This window comes from Manis javanica, chromosome 14 (genome assembly GCF_040802235.1).
Source record: "Manis javanica isolate MJ-LG chromosome 14, MJ_LKY, whole genome shotgun sequence".
Classification (NCBI taxonomy): domain Eukaryota; kingdom Metazoa; phylum Chordata; class Mammalia; order Pholidota; family Manidae; genus Manis; species Manis javanica.
Window position 1 is genome coordinate 69,623,864 of NC_133169.1, and position 16,250 is coordinate 69,640,113.

Here is a 16,250-nt window from a genome sequence, read left to right on the forward strand (position 1 = left end):
AGATACTCAAAATAATTTTATTGGTTGTTAGTAGCATTCATAAAATAAAGAAATGGTCTGGATTGTACTACAAGTTTTTAACAATGACAAGATTTGATGATAGTTTAAGAAAATGAGAACTTTATTTAAATCAGAGTGGAGTACTTACATAATTTCAGATAATCCAGTGTCATGGGTATGTCTTCATAACAAGTTTATTAAATAAATCTTTATCTGAAGTGGTATCATAAAAAGATAATTTTAATAAACCTCAATGACAGCAATGGTAACACCAATTAAGTAGCAATAACTATATTAAAAAATAAGTAGAAAAGTCTTCAAAGGGAAAAGACATGCATACAAATTCCCTGGTTATTTTCACAGATACGTGAAAGCTAAGCGAAATCTGTAGGTGACCCGAGGTCCCTGAGCCCTGACAGCATGACCTTATTCATTGTTCCGATTTCTGATGACCCCAGATTCCATGATAATTCTGAGCCAAAACAGACCTGTTTTTTTGAGCATATTCCCTTTTCCATAGTCATTACCATAAAAGAAATAGTTTACCCTGAAATTACCCAAGGGAAATTAGTTGAAAATCTGTTGAAATTTCCCAGATCCCCAAACTACAGCAACCTATATTGGTCCCTCCTGTCTCACCTCTTCCTCTCCTGGGTGTTCTTGAAATATTTTGAGACACATCACAGCCTCAGAGCTGTAATCATTTACCTTTTCTGAGGTTCTCCAACTCCTGAGGTTGCATGAAGCCTGCTACTTGCTTCTATGACATTAGATGAGAGCAGATATTCCTGGATCAATACATTCTATGGAGATTGGAAAGTTCAAGGCACATGTGAAGGTACTATAATAAGGAAGTATTCTCTCTAAATCCCACATATTCAGAGTTTAAAACATGATCACCATGTGAGTAGTACTTGTTTGTTAGTTTAAAGGACAGAAAAATATTCCTTTCTATGATAGAGAATATGATATTTCTAACATATTATCTAGTAAATACATAAGTGTGATACTTTCACCTCTAGATATATAGACGCTGATCTAAAACCTGTATTATTCTCACTTTAATTTATTGAAAAATTTAAATATTTTTCTGATACAATTAAGTGAAAAAGCCTGGAGTTAAAAACTCAGTGAGCATAAGGGAAAACACAGAGACTCATATGCATGCATTCACACCGATATACACATATATACATACAAATAGAAAAATAGAATTAGGAATGTGGCACAAAGTCATTTTATCAAATCATAACCAACTCACTGATATATAATATGCAATTGCATTTTTACTGCCCAATACTAAATCTGTTATAGTAAACTAAAACAAAAATATATTCTCCTATGTCAAACAGGAACTTCTAGAATCTGGCACTTCTGCCACTACACATATTCTTAAAAATCATCTTCCAAATTAATGGTTAAAAATAAATTCTGATAATATTTTGAATTTGAATTATGAGAAAGTTAGTGTGCATTATTAATTAGTGTTACAGTCGAAAATATAAGAATGTTTCTCATTCATGCATTAAATAATATTGCAGATCATTCTGAAAACAAGAAAGTGCAATGATTTACAAGCTCTTGCCAGTCATGACTGAGCAAACATCAGAAGCAATGGTTATCAAAATTATAACAAAGAAAAAATGGATTCCTCTTTCATTATCCATTTATCCTTGACTCTCTGTAAAATAGAGGATGTGGAGAAACAATCTCACTCTTAGGGCTTCCCTTATAAAATACATTATCTGCCAAATGCAATCACATCATATTTTGTAAATCTATGTTTTACAGTATTACCTCCATTACAGAACTATGCTTTATACCTGTCAGAAATGAGGAGTTGTTAGGCCATTACACCAAATTATTTTGATGTGTAATTGCATGTGGTAACTAAAACAGTGCTTTTACGTAGCAATGCCTCAGCATATAAATCTATCACCAAGACAAAAATGTCCAGGGTTCATAAACAGTACAACAGATTTTTCATTCTTCAACCCTCAGGTGCCCTGGATTAGGAAGTATCAGACAGCAGTAAGCTGGACTGGAGTGGCCTCACCTGGGAATACCCTACCTGTTCTCTTTGGAAAGGTCTGCATCATCAGGTGAGTGTTAATCAAGCCTTCAGATGTAGTGCAGGGGTTTCTAAGGCACAATAGCTACAGTGACATGTCTTACTGGGAAACTGAATTACATTTTTCTGATTTGTACAAACATGAAATTCAGGTTCAGTCAGATTTGGAAAACAAAGCCAGGAACTATGTCTTTCAACAATGGGTAGTCATATTTAGACCATGACCAGAGGAAATGAATGTGTACATTTTGTCGACTCCTGGAATTTTGAGTTACTTCCCACAGGTTAGGAAATAGCTGAAACCACAGGTGGTGGGTCATTGCCATTTAGACCCAGACTGAAATAAATGAATGATCTTAGGAGAAATTATTCTTAAAATGTATAAATACTCTGTAATTGATAACAAATACTTAAAAAATGTGGCCAAATTGAGGCAAGCCTTTAATTAAGATAATATTATCCTGTTTTTTCCTTTACTCACCAATGTTTATGTGCACAAGGTGCACATGTATAAACACACCCTTTCCGTCCAGTGGGAATGGCAGGAACTACTGAGATGAAGTTAGCAGCAATCCAATGGCCTGGTTTTATTTTCCAATTAACTATAATTCCTGTTATGTTAAATTTTATTTATTGTTTACTAAGCTGCATCCATTCCCTTCTGCTGGCCAGCAACTGTATATACATGGTGTCTTTGCAGAAAACAGAAAACAGGAAGGCATGAAGTCCAAGAAACCACTGCCCAGTCTTATCTGTGCCTCTTGCTGGTTATGCCCCTTGAACCTCGGTGGGGCAAGGGGGCTGCCAACCTCTTCGTGTCTTACTTCTTTAGCTGTGTAATTATAATAGTATTGGTACTGTCCTCTCTTTCTTGTTGTGCTGATTACAATTATTAATAAATAACAACTTCAATATCTTCAACACCCAATGTTGATGATGAACATCGCATTTGCCAAATCATTTTTATTGTATTATTGTCCACATACAATTTTATATTGGTTTCAAATATACAATACAGTGGTTCAACTGTTTACCTGTATTGCTAAATCCTCACACCTCTACTGTGGTTACATTCAACTTAGATATTAAAGAATAATTGACTATATTCTCAATGCTGTGACAAATTTATATTGTCATTGAAAATATTGTGCCTCTTTATCCCCTTCCCCCACCCATACTGCATCAACCCTCCCCCATTGTAACCACTCATCACTTCTCAGTGTCTCTCAGCCCAGTGCTGTTTTGTCCCTTCTGTATTACTTTGTTTTTATAGTCCACATACAAGTGAAATCATATGGCATTTCTCTTTCTCTCTGGTTTATTTTACTGAGCATAAAACCCTCTAGATCCATCCTTGTTGAAAATCACAGGATTTCTTTCCATTTAATGGCTGTATAATATTCCATTGGGTACATGTACCACCTCTTTATCCATTTACATTCCTTCCATACAGGTTATTGCAAATAGTGTGCCAATGAACATAGGGGTGCTTATATCTTCCTGAAACAGGGATTTTGTTTTCTTCTGGTAAATTCATAGAAGTAGAATTACTGGCTCAAATATATTTGTATTTTTAGTTTTTGAGGAACTTCCATAGTAATTTCCACAGCAGTTGCACCAATTTACATTCCCACCAATAGTGTAGGAGATTTCCATTTCTCTGCATGCTCATCAGAATCTGTTATTTCTTGTGTTTGTGATATCGCTCATCCTAACTGGTGTTAGGTGATATCACACTGTTGTTCTGACTTGCCTTTCTTTTCATGTGCCTGTTGGTCACTTTATTTCTTCTTTGGAGAAGGGTCTTCAGGTCCTCCAACCATTTTTTTAATCAGGTTATTTGTGTTTTGGATGTTGAAGCAAATGAGTTCTTTAGATATTTTGGATGATAACCGTTTATCATATAAATCGCTTATGAATATAATCTCCCATAATGTTGGATATCTTTTGTTCTGCTGATGGTACAATTTGCTGTTCAGAAGCTTTTTAGTTTGATGTAGTCCCACTTGTTCAATTCTCATTTTTTTCTTTTTCAAAGTTTTTCAAAAACTTCTAAACATCTGTATTAATTAATTTAGAACAGTCCTGGTAGAAAATGGTGAAACAGGTACACAGGGTTGCAGTAACTTAGCAAATGTTTATAACTGGTATGAACAATGAAAAGGTATAGACAAACACATACACATGCTACGTGTGAAATGGTCACTACAGGTAATTCTCATGTCCATCAACACAACTAAGTAACATCTTCTGTTATTGTGTATGTTTGTTTACAGTACAAAGTTCACTCTTGAGGTCCACAGTCTTGAATGAAATGATCTGCAATACAAGTGTCACTGAGTTCCTTCTCCTGGGATTCTCTGATGACCTAAGGATGCAAATCCTGAATGGTGTCTTGTTCCTCATGGCTTACCTGGCAGCCCTGTTAGGAAATAAACTCATCATCACACTCATTACATGGGATCCGCAGCTTCACACACCCATGTACCTCTTCCTGAAGAACCTGTCATTCATAGATATCAGCTATATTTCTGATACTGTCCCAAAATTTACTCTCAACTCCTGGTAAATAGGAACAAAATATCCTTCCTTGGATATGTCTTCCAGGTGCTGTTCTTTGTGACTTTTGTTACCGCTGAAATAGTCATCCTCACAGTGATGTCCTATGACCACTATGTGGCCATCTGTCATCCGCTGCATTATGAGACCATCATGAACAAGGGGGCCTGTGGGCGGATGGTGGTGGCTTCATACACCAGTGTGGGAATCTATGCAGCCATGCACATGGCAGCGACATTTTCCACAACATTTAGTTCCAATAAAATTCATCATTTCTTCTGTGATATCCCTCAGATTATGTTGATCTCAGACTCAAAAATGAACAAAAATGAAGCATCACTGACTGCACTTGGTGCAAGTATCTCACTTCTTTGTTTTCTCTCTATTTTATATTCCTATGTGCACATCTTCTCTGCTGTCTCAAGGATCTCCTCCCTCTTCACCTGACTCCCTCATGTGGTAGTTGTGACTGTATTTATTTCAACTGGTGCCGTGGTCTTCCTGAAGCCAGCCTCTGAATTGAAGTCCATTGTAGACCTGGTTTTGTCAGTATTTTACACGGTGGTTCCTCCATCAGGGAACCCCATCATATACATCCTTAGAAACCTGGACATAAAGGTAACTCTAGGAAAATTCCTTGCGGTTGTAGTAATTAAGTCAGATTAAATATATTTGGGTAGTTTAGAGTTATCTCCTTTGTTCAAACACATATCCCTTTCAAATTATACCATTTATATTAAGGTCATGTATCATATTATTAATGTAGTATCTTAGTAATTTGGGAAAGCAGTAGAGCTGTCAGTGCAGAATGTTCTACAAATGGAAAAAAACAAAGACATTAGTGGGGCACAATTACTGTGCTATATTTTGAGCAGTAGCTAGCAAAATTTATTTTGCAATATGAATATGTTTTTTAAAAAAGAAAATCTAATAACTTATTCACTATATAAGAACTTGTTCACCATGTAAGAATTTGTTCATTATGCTTCAGAAGAATGGAGACTGTTGAGAATTAGACTTGGGGTTGATTAATTATTGTGCATTGAGTCCCCTACACAGAATTATATTGTTAACAACCATTTGATCAATAAATATGAGAGATGCTCTCTCCCCCCCAAAAAAAGTAAATCTAGACTTCCTCATTGCAAAATAGTTTAGGAGGATATGAGTAACACATATTATGTATTCCTTTTTTGAAAAACATTCATTTGCAGTATCTTTTATTAAACCAAATCCAATGTAGTTGATACAACCTGCCCTTCAAAAGAACAATCCTGCAGTTCAGAAAATATGTTGCTCACATTTCCTATATTTTAGTGCCCTTACTGCTATGACTTTTCACATCATATGAACCCACACCCTATCTTTAATGTCCCCAGCACCTCAGTATTGACAGCCTGGACCAGGTATGAAACTGGTCCTCAATATTCACACTGTCAGAATGAAAGATCATTTATCCTTATAACAGAAAAATGCAGTTTTCCTTTACTTCTTAGGCTCACAATTAAATAGAAAATACAGGGATGTGTGAGTGGAGTGAAGGCTACTTTCTCCTAGCGTTTTTACCTTCTTCCTCCTGAGAAGAGGCTTCCCAGGTATGTCCCTCTCCAGGACAAGGAGGCAAGACCACCTGTGCACCACACTGTCCCACTGCTACAATATGTTTACAGTACACATTCAGTAAGTGCCTTATGTCAGTGATGATATTTCCCCGTGCTCTTCATGACAGTTGACAGTTGGACATTACAAAAAAAGTCTCCATTACAACTGTTTAAGAACATGTGATTTTGTTCTGGGCAATGTCAGAGGTGATGTCACATGAAACTCAAGGGGCCTGTCCTCCTGGTCAGGAGCCCCCTCCTGCTTCCCCCCTGAATTCAGCTCTGGTGTGGAGGCATTTGGGGGCATGCCTTGGGCATCCACTTACCCAGGACACAGCCATCTGTGGGATTCCAGCAGAAATGCCTACCTACATTCATGAAAACACATGTCCAGTAATTCATGGGACCCATACTGGAAACGAACACAATGCTGAAACCCAGTTAAACAGTTATATTATGATTTACTGATGGTGACATTGAGAAAAACAATATTGATTCAGACAATCAAAATCACAATAAAAAGGAGAGTTATAAAAGCAAACCTCACAGGATAATTCCATTAATAAAAGACATAAAGTCATGCATAATAATTGACAGTTTGAAGTCATTCAATTATTTCACTTTGAAAGGTCAATGTCTACTGTTGCAATGGAAGTAATATTTATTCTTGATTTATTAGGTTGTTTCAATGTCTTAGTAAGTTTACAAAAATGATCAAGCTGTATGCTTTATTTTTTATTAATTACTCATATTGTTACTCTTTTATATATAGTAAAACCAACACAATATCCACAAATCAAGAGATTAGATAAAATATCATGAGATATATTACAAATATTCTTTCTCATAGATATACCTAATTCATGATTAAGGAACAATTATTATTCTAAATTAAAGAAAAAGATAGAGATAATATAATCTAAACTTGCTCCGGATTATATGGACAACGAAATAAAAAATGTAAAATAATTATAGTAAATGTTGGAAAAAATCTTTTAAGTGTATTTATTGTGTGCTTAGGGATATTTGTCAAAAATATTCCATCTCTAAAATGTAGGAATATATGTCCTTCCTGACAACATTTATAAACCTGGAGGATATTACATAAAGTGGAAAAAGCTAGACACATAAAGATAAACCATAAATTATCTAACTTTTATATGGAAGCTAAAATAGTCAAACTCATAGAAGCAGAGAATAAAATGGAGGTAACTTGGGGGCGGAAATGGCCAAAGGGTGCAAACCTTGAGTTATGCAAGGTCAATGCATCCTGTATATCCACTGTACAGCACAGTGGCTATAAGTAAAAATACTCTATTGTGTACTTCAAATTTGCTCAGGGGGATGAAGAAACCTCCAGAGGTGATGGATGTGTCTGTGGTGTCATGGTGATGAAGGTTTCATGGGTTATTCTGATCCCCAAGATCATTGAGTTGTATTCATCAACCATTATGTCCATCATACCTCAGTAAAGTGATTTCTTAAAATTCTGTGTACAAACTATTAGAATTAATATAATTCTATATGTAGAAAATATTCTATTATGAAATAAAATGCCATTAGAAAATGATTAAATGTAATTCACAAGACCAAACTAAAAACTTGGAAGTTCACTACTGAAAATTCCCAAGTGTAAGTTCACTACTGAAAATTCCCAAGTGTTTACACAGAAGGTACACCACTAAAAAAGCACCTACTTAACTGAAACATAGTTTTTTCTTGGGATCAAAACTTCAGTTTAAGTACATTCATTCAACAGGATTTAATGTTCACCCTAAAGTTCACACTGAAATTGAAAAAGCCAAATATGAAGAAGTATTAAAGAAGTTCACATGGTTGAGACTACTTAAAGATCCTCGAGTAATTAAAAAAACCTGGAAGATTTATGTCATCAAATATCAAGACTTCTTATGCCCATAGTTAAAGGACTTGGTCAGAGAAACACAGATTAGTTGAAAAAACAGAATTCAAAAACTGACCCACTCAAATACAGGCACTAGGCATATAAGAATTTTGCACAGTAGGCATATAAAAAATTTCTGCTACAGAGACATGGGTAAAAAGACCTTCTTAATTATTATAGAAGCAGTTATTCTTGATCTCTATCCCTTGTCATGAGGAAATGAAAGACCGTAGTGAAGGAATATAGAAATGTAAAGAGCAAAACAATAAACCATCTAGAAGATCACAAATATATCTTCACAAACTTGTGGTTACAAAAGAATTTTTTACACTAAAGAAAGAAGCAGTTATCATAATATTAGTAATGATAAATTGATATATATTAAATTTGATTAATTTTGAAAGATACCACAAAAGTATAAAAAAATGAGAAGCCACTTAAGGAGAATCTATGAGGAACTGCATAAATGGCACTGTCTTAAATACTTCCTTGTAGCTCATGGGCACTACAAATGGACAGACATTTGGGTATTTTCTCTAAACACCTCTTCTACTTCATGACTAGAAACTTAATGTATTAGAACACACACACACACACACACACACATCTATACACACTTACAGAACTACATAATTTATCAACAAACATATCAGAATCGCTTGGCTCTTGTGCGATCTACCTTTTATTTATCATGTTTAGAATGTCCAGGAAAACTAAGAGCCAAATATTAAATAAAGCAAACATGTTATGTGCATGCAATTTTTCAACTGAATCACTAGCTTAGTATCAAAAATATAAATTGGATGACTTATGCATGGATTTGTTGATATGTTGTTTCAAGAGCCCCTACAACTTCATACACTTTACAACCTCACATTTATGAATGCCAATCACCCTGTTATGAAAGACAAGGATCAGCTGCCTGCATCATTTTGCTGAAGAAAAAAATTTTTATATTCTCCTGATATTTGTAAATTCCACTTCAACCCATTAAGTCCATATAAATATATTTCCCAACTCTATTCTTAAAGCCATTCTCCTTCAAATAATGGTATTTCATCTCCTTTTCTAGTACTTAGTAAACTGGATAAAAGTATCCAAGTTGCCTTGTTTTAGAGCATTGTAATTTAAATTGCATATTGCTTGTTTTAATAAAAAATATTTAGCTAAATATTTATGAAATATGTATTCTCTATTCTTACTTCCTTTATAAGTAGCATTTTAAAATAATTGCATCACCAGTAAAAATGATATCTCAACATGCAAGTTACACATTCATAAACTGGCAAGAACATTTAGCAACCCTACATTATCCTTTCCAGAGCATCAACATTTACAGAAAATACTTCCTAAGGATTTATCAAGTGTCATTAATATTATAATATGCACAACACCCAAAGAAGACAGGATCTTTGTTTAATTGAAATTTAATGCACCAACTGTTGCATTCATTACTCACTATAGAAAAATTTCTTTAACCATGGAAATATTACTGTTTAAAATATTCATTCCTGGAGGCATTCCAAGTCTGCAGGACATAAAGAGCCAGACACAGCGTCCTGCTCCACACACATACACCAAATCTACTCCTACACACAGAGCAAATCATTCCTAGGAAGAAATGAGGCCTGACCAGACACTTTCTACCCAATGTGGGATAAATAACCAAATAAAAAATGGCAGGAGAGATGGAGACATTACTAAGGGAGACCCATCTCCATCTCCGAGTCAGCCCTTCAGTAAGGAGGCATATCACTGAGGGACTAGAGAATGCACTGACCTGACCTGGGCCAGAAAAACTCACACTTTATAGAGTTTAAGAGGCTAACACACTATTAGTAAAGGTAACAGATTTTTAAATACAGTACTGGACAAATGTTGGGGGAACTACTAAAACACGCTTCAGGACCACAAATATTATTGTTCTGTCTCCAACCATCCCATGCTATTTTCTCTTAAGCACACAATGACCAGTCAGTGTCCCAAATACTGCACCCTGCACCTCTCATCAAAGGCAGTTAATGACCTTCAAATTGTTGATTCTAGTAGTTTTCAGTCCACATCTTACCTGGTCAATCCCCATGAAAATAATAGCACTTCAGTTACTCCTACACGTTGAAATAACTTCTGAAATTGTCTCCCAGAACAATACACATTAGTGATTTGTTAGATCTTGAAATCTTTAAAACACCTGCCCTTAAATGTTTGCAACTCAGAGATAGACAAATGACCAAATAAAGGTAGGAAAGGACCGGAAAACTCATCTCACAGTGTAAGATGAGCAAAGCCCAATAAGCACAGATAATAATCCCCCCAAAATTATAATTATATAATTAAAAATAAGATTAAAATACTGAATTTGATGAGGATATTCTGCAACAAGAACTCTCATTTCTTTTACGTGGCATTGTGAGAATGTACAACAATATCTCCTTAAATTAATGGCAGTTACTTATCAAACACATGCAGATCAATTTTATTCCTAGATATTGTCTAATGGAAATGAGCCTCTTTGAATAAAATGCTTCTAAAGGAATTTTCATAAAATGCTTTTTGTAGTAGCCCCAAAATGTAAGCAACTGATGAGTCTGTCAATCAAAGAATCAACAAATTCTGGCACATTCCCTCAGTGTCTTACTATCAGCCACACTATAAAGGGAAACAAAGAAAACCCTACTGACATCGGCAACAAGTAGCTGAGTATCAAAATGTTATTTGGACTAAAAAGTCATATAGTGGAGTCCACATATATGAAGATCAGGTCAAACTATTCTGGAAAAGAATTCCTAATAGTTGCTGCTAATGAAGGGAAGATACAGAGGGTGGCTGAATTAGGGCATCAGGAATATTTTGTGAAAGAATTTCCTGATATGGATTTGTACTGAAAGTGTGTATGTGTTTTTGAAAACCCATCAAATGATAAATTTCTAATGTATAAATAATAAAGGTTAATACAAAATGGGTGGTATACCAAAATGTAAAATACAAACACTGGATGGTGTTTCACAATGACAGAGTAGGAAGACCCAAAATTCACCTCCACCCATGAACACAGCAAATTCAATGTTCACATAGAATAATTATCCACTGATAAAAACCTGAGAACTATAAGAACAGCGCCTCCACAGCAAAAGACAAAAGAGAGATATCAAAGTTAGGAGAGGCACAAAGAAGGTCTTTCATGGATCCCCACCCAGATGCACTGACCCTGCACAGAAGAGGGATCCCAAAATATGGCACTTTCACTTGAAGGGATTGTGTTCCACATCAGACACCCTGACCCTGGGTTGGCACCAGGAAGACAAGCCCTGAAGTGGACCCCAGATCCCCAAGCCCCAAAAATATGACCCTGCTTTTTACTTGGGAACATCAAGGCCCTGAGTAATTTATGATAATTCTGGGATCTGTGACCTGTGCATGCAGCAGCCGTAACAAACTGGCCCTGTGGGAGGGTTTGGAACTTGAATTTGATGTTAGCAAGTATTTCCATGATTTCTTTTCTCAGCTACTTGTTCTTCCTCTCAGTGGACTGAGGTGCCATCCAACTTGAGAATTTCTCACATAAGAGAATCTCCTTCTGATAGAAAGAAGGGTTTCTCTCTTATTCTTTGTCCACAATTTCAGCCTTCTAAATGTTACATATCTGAAATGTGCATCTCATATTTCTACACACTTTTGGAAGCTACTTGTAGGTTTCTTAGCAGTGCATTCCCTCCTCAAAACCTTTCTCTGAAATAGAATTTTATGTTCTTTGTGTGATTCAGGCAGAATGTTAAGCATTTCCTACTCATTATACATTTTCAATAATTACTCTTGGTTTTATCATGTTAAAGGAAAAATATAACAAGATAATATGTCAAATAATAATTAGCACATCTATTTCAGCAGAAGGAAATAGTAATTCATGAAACTGATAATCCTTGCAGAAAATACATTAATTTTTCTACATTTTTTAAATCACATTTCATTACTAGCACTAGACCCTAATTTTAAAAATGAATACCTGTCACTGAAATATAAATGAGATAAATACTCTTTAATATCCCAAGGTAACATAATTTTTAATGTAAAACCAAAGAAACATGTACAATGACGGCAGAAATTAGCTCAAATGGTCTCTGCAGTATATTCCTCATATTATGAATATTCAATTAAGAATATGTCTGTGATAGATATGGACATATTGTAAAGACTCACTATTTAAATTTGAATTATAAAAATTCTGGTTCTAAACAATAGCATTTTGTAGTGGCTCTCAGAAAAGGTTTCGTACTTTTAGGTGATGGAAAAATTAATTTGGTAGATCAGCATCAGGGACTTTAACTCTCTCAGAGATTTCCTAGCTTAATGTTGAGCTACTTTGTAAAGCCTGTCCTTTCCCACCAACCAGCATCACAAAGAAAGACTTTTCCCTGAGGCAGACCTGTGGGTTTTTTCCCTGGCCTGATGCCCCAGGTCCCTGACTGGCAGCTGCCCCTCCTGCTCTGCTCCCTCCTCCTCCTCTCCTGGGTGTTCTGGGAAGGACTCAGGGGAGACCCCACAGCTTCCAACCTGCAACCATGTGCCTCTTTTTAGAGAGACATAATGTGATCTCTCAGTGAGAGAACAGCTGTGTTCCCCTAGTTCCTGGTGGGATAGAAGCCGAATACAACTTCCCATTACAATAGATTAGAACAAATATTCCTGGATGAAGAGAATATCTGAAGATTGGGAGTTCAAGTCACATGTAAAATTGTTGTAATAAGGAAACAGTCTCCTTCATAGCAAAGCTTTTCAGAGATTCATGCATGGTCAAAATGTAAGTAACCTTGATTTAGCACTTTTGGATAGGATAAAATATTCCTTGACTATAGAAAGTATTATTTTTCTAACATGTTGTCCAATTGAATGGTTAGATGTGATTCTTTCACCTGTACATCTGTAGACTCTGATTCAATATCCTACATTTATTCTAAAATGATCATGAGTTTTATTGAAAATTTCAATTATTTTGTCTCAGATACAGTTAAAAGAGAAAAAGCTCAGAGTTAAAAAAAGGTAGTTGTGAGCAGAAGGAAAAAGAGACACACACTCATACACAGGTGTGGGTGCTAACGCACACTCATATAAACAAAAATAGGAAAATATACTTAGGGTTTGATATGGATAAAGTCTTCTGTCAAAACCTACACATAAATACAGTAAGTAGTACTTTTTCTGGTCCCACTGTGTTCCCAAATATAAGAAAAAATCATACAGTAAAGTTAAAAATCTAAACACTTTTCATATCCTGCAAGAACATGCAGTTTTGGGTACCTTTGCTTATGTATGCCTAAAACCATCTTTCAGTTTCATTGTTGAGAAAAATTATTGCATTTTTTGTGTTTAATTTGTGAGAAAGTGAAAATTTTAATGTTACATATTCAAAATGTATTCTGATATGCATATTTTTATTTACACATAAATTAACCCTACAGATCATCCTGTAAGCCAGAAAGGAAAATAATTCGCAAGCTCTCACCCATCATGATTAAACAGTGATAAGAAAAAACACAACAAAATTAGAATACAGACAAGAGGTTTCTCTTTGTTTATCTCTTTGTACAAGGCTCTAAAATAGATGTGGAGAGAAATATCCCACTATTCTAGTGATTTATTATAAAATAATTTATCTGAAAAATGTATCAACATCTTAGGGCTTTTCATATGTGTTTTAAAGTGCATCTCCATTACCAGAATATGTTTTATCCTTGTCAGAGAATGAGCAATTGTGAATATTTTATCCCTGAAATTAGTTTGATGTGCAGAATTGCATTATGGCAATTAAAACACAGTGCTTTTATATCTCAGCATTTCTTCTGCCACCAAGAGAAGTGGTGTCCAGGATCCACAAAAGTGACAACAGCATTTCCTGTCTCAGCACTCAGGTGCTCTGGATGAGGGAGCTTCCAACCCCAGTGGACCACATAGACTGGGAGCAGCTCGACCTGGGAATGAGCCTGCCAACTATCTTTGCCAAATTCGGCATCAGTGGGCAGTCATGATGTGGAATCCAGCACAGTACTGTTTTCTAAGCCACAGCAATAGTTCGTGCTGACACATCAGACTAGGGGACTGAGTTATATTTGCTGATTCATATACATATGCAATCCAGGTTCAGGTGGGATTTGGAAATCTATAATTGCACTCAGACCTTATCAGAAATGTTTCCAGCACTTTCTTCATGGACTCCATTTTATAGATACATCCTTTGTTATTTGATTGGACTTTATAAAGCCATTTAGACATGAGGAAAAACTGCTAAATTATATCTTAGATAAATAATACAGAGACACTGAACAAAGAGTTAAGAACATCATCTCTCAATAACAGGCAATGCTAATTAAGGCCCTGGTCAGAAGAGGAGAAAACATAATTTTGTTGAGTCCTGAAATTTTCAATTAGAAGTTCAGCCATTGTTCCTATTGAATTCATAAAATTTCTTATAAATTGGAAAAAGCTGAAATTAGAGGTGGAGGATCCTATCATCTAGGCCCAGAGTGAAGTAAACGATTTGGGAAGAATATATTCTGAAAGTGCAAACACAAGTAGTATTTGATACATAATTAATTCTTATTACAAAACTCAAAGATTGAACATGCTCTAATTGAGACAATGTTCTATTACTCCTGTCCATTCACCAATATTTAAGCCCACCAGCTGCATACATATACAAACATGCTTTCCATTCATAAGAATGGCAGGAACTATTAAGATGAAATTATTTGCACCACTCACATAGCCTGGTTCTAGTTTTCTATACATTAATATTCATGTTGGCTTAAAATTAAACTTACCTTTTATTGTTTTCTAAACTACATCTATTGTCTTCAACCTGCCAGTATCTCTGTAATCTTGTGTCTCTTCACAGAACAGGGATGCATAGAAGTCAATGAAACCACCTTCCTCTCCCATCTCTGCAATTTTACTGGCTATATGCCTTTACATTGGGTCTGGAAGTGGGGCAACAGTCAACCTCTCTCTCTTACTATCCTAAATTGTGAAATTATAACAGTATTGGCACCTTACTTTCTTGTTCACTGTGCAGACTAAAATTATTAAGAAATAACAACTTCAATATCTTCAACAATTCATTAGTGTTGATGACCATCAGCAATGCCAAAATTATTTTATTAGTAAAGTACTTCAGACTCCTAAATACATATTAATTAATTTAGTGCCAAGAATTGTCCTGCATCAATTTGATGACTTAGTCCCAGAAGGTTTATGTATTCTGACAAATGTCTAGAACTAGAAGGAACAATATTAAGGAACACACACAAAAATGTGTAACCTTGTTTTTAACCACTACATTTAACTTTATCTGATATACAGTAAATACTAAATAAATGTCTATTATCAATATCTAATAATAAATATCTATGCCTTTCACTCTTATACTAGCTTCATATAGACACTGATGTTCACCTCATTCCAAATACTGTATAAACAATATGCCTATTCCTCTTTAGAAACTTCCATGGGACTCCACACGTAATGTCTTGATAACTGTTACACAAATTACTCACCTATAGTGTTAAAATGTATCACAAGGTAATTCACCCCCTACGTGGTAGACTCAGACTGAAAACCAGAATTTTTCTGGCCCCTGATCTGTCATTTCTCCTATATCACAAGAATCTTATAGTCCTCATTATAAACTTGTAAAAAATTCCCCTTTTTTCCCCAAAGTAAGCTGGCTGAAATTCAGAAATGGAGTAACTTCTCTGAATAACCTCTTCACAAATCAGAAAAGTTCCAACAAAATATCTGAGAAATGTTCAAAATTGGGCATATTTTTAATTATGTGACTTTACAATAAGAACTATCATTTATCTTCCTTCAAACATTCATATCACGGGAATCTATTCCGAGTGTTAGAAAAATTTGGCTCTTCAATGTTAAACTATTCTTAATTGTGGTTATAATATAGGTCACATAAATTTTTCATTCTGACCATTGTTAAGTGTCCAGTCAAATGGTGGTAACTAGTCACATAGTGGGGCAACCATCTTCACACTCATGTCCAGAAATGTTTCTGTTTTGCAAACCTGGAACTCTGTATCCATTAACAAGCACTTCAAGTTCCTTTATTCCC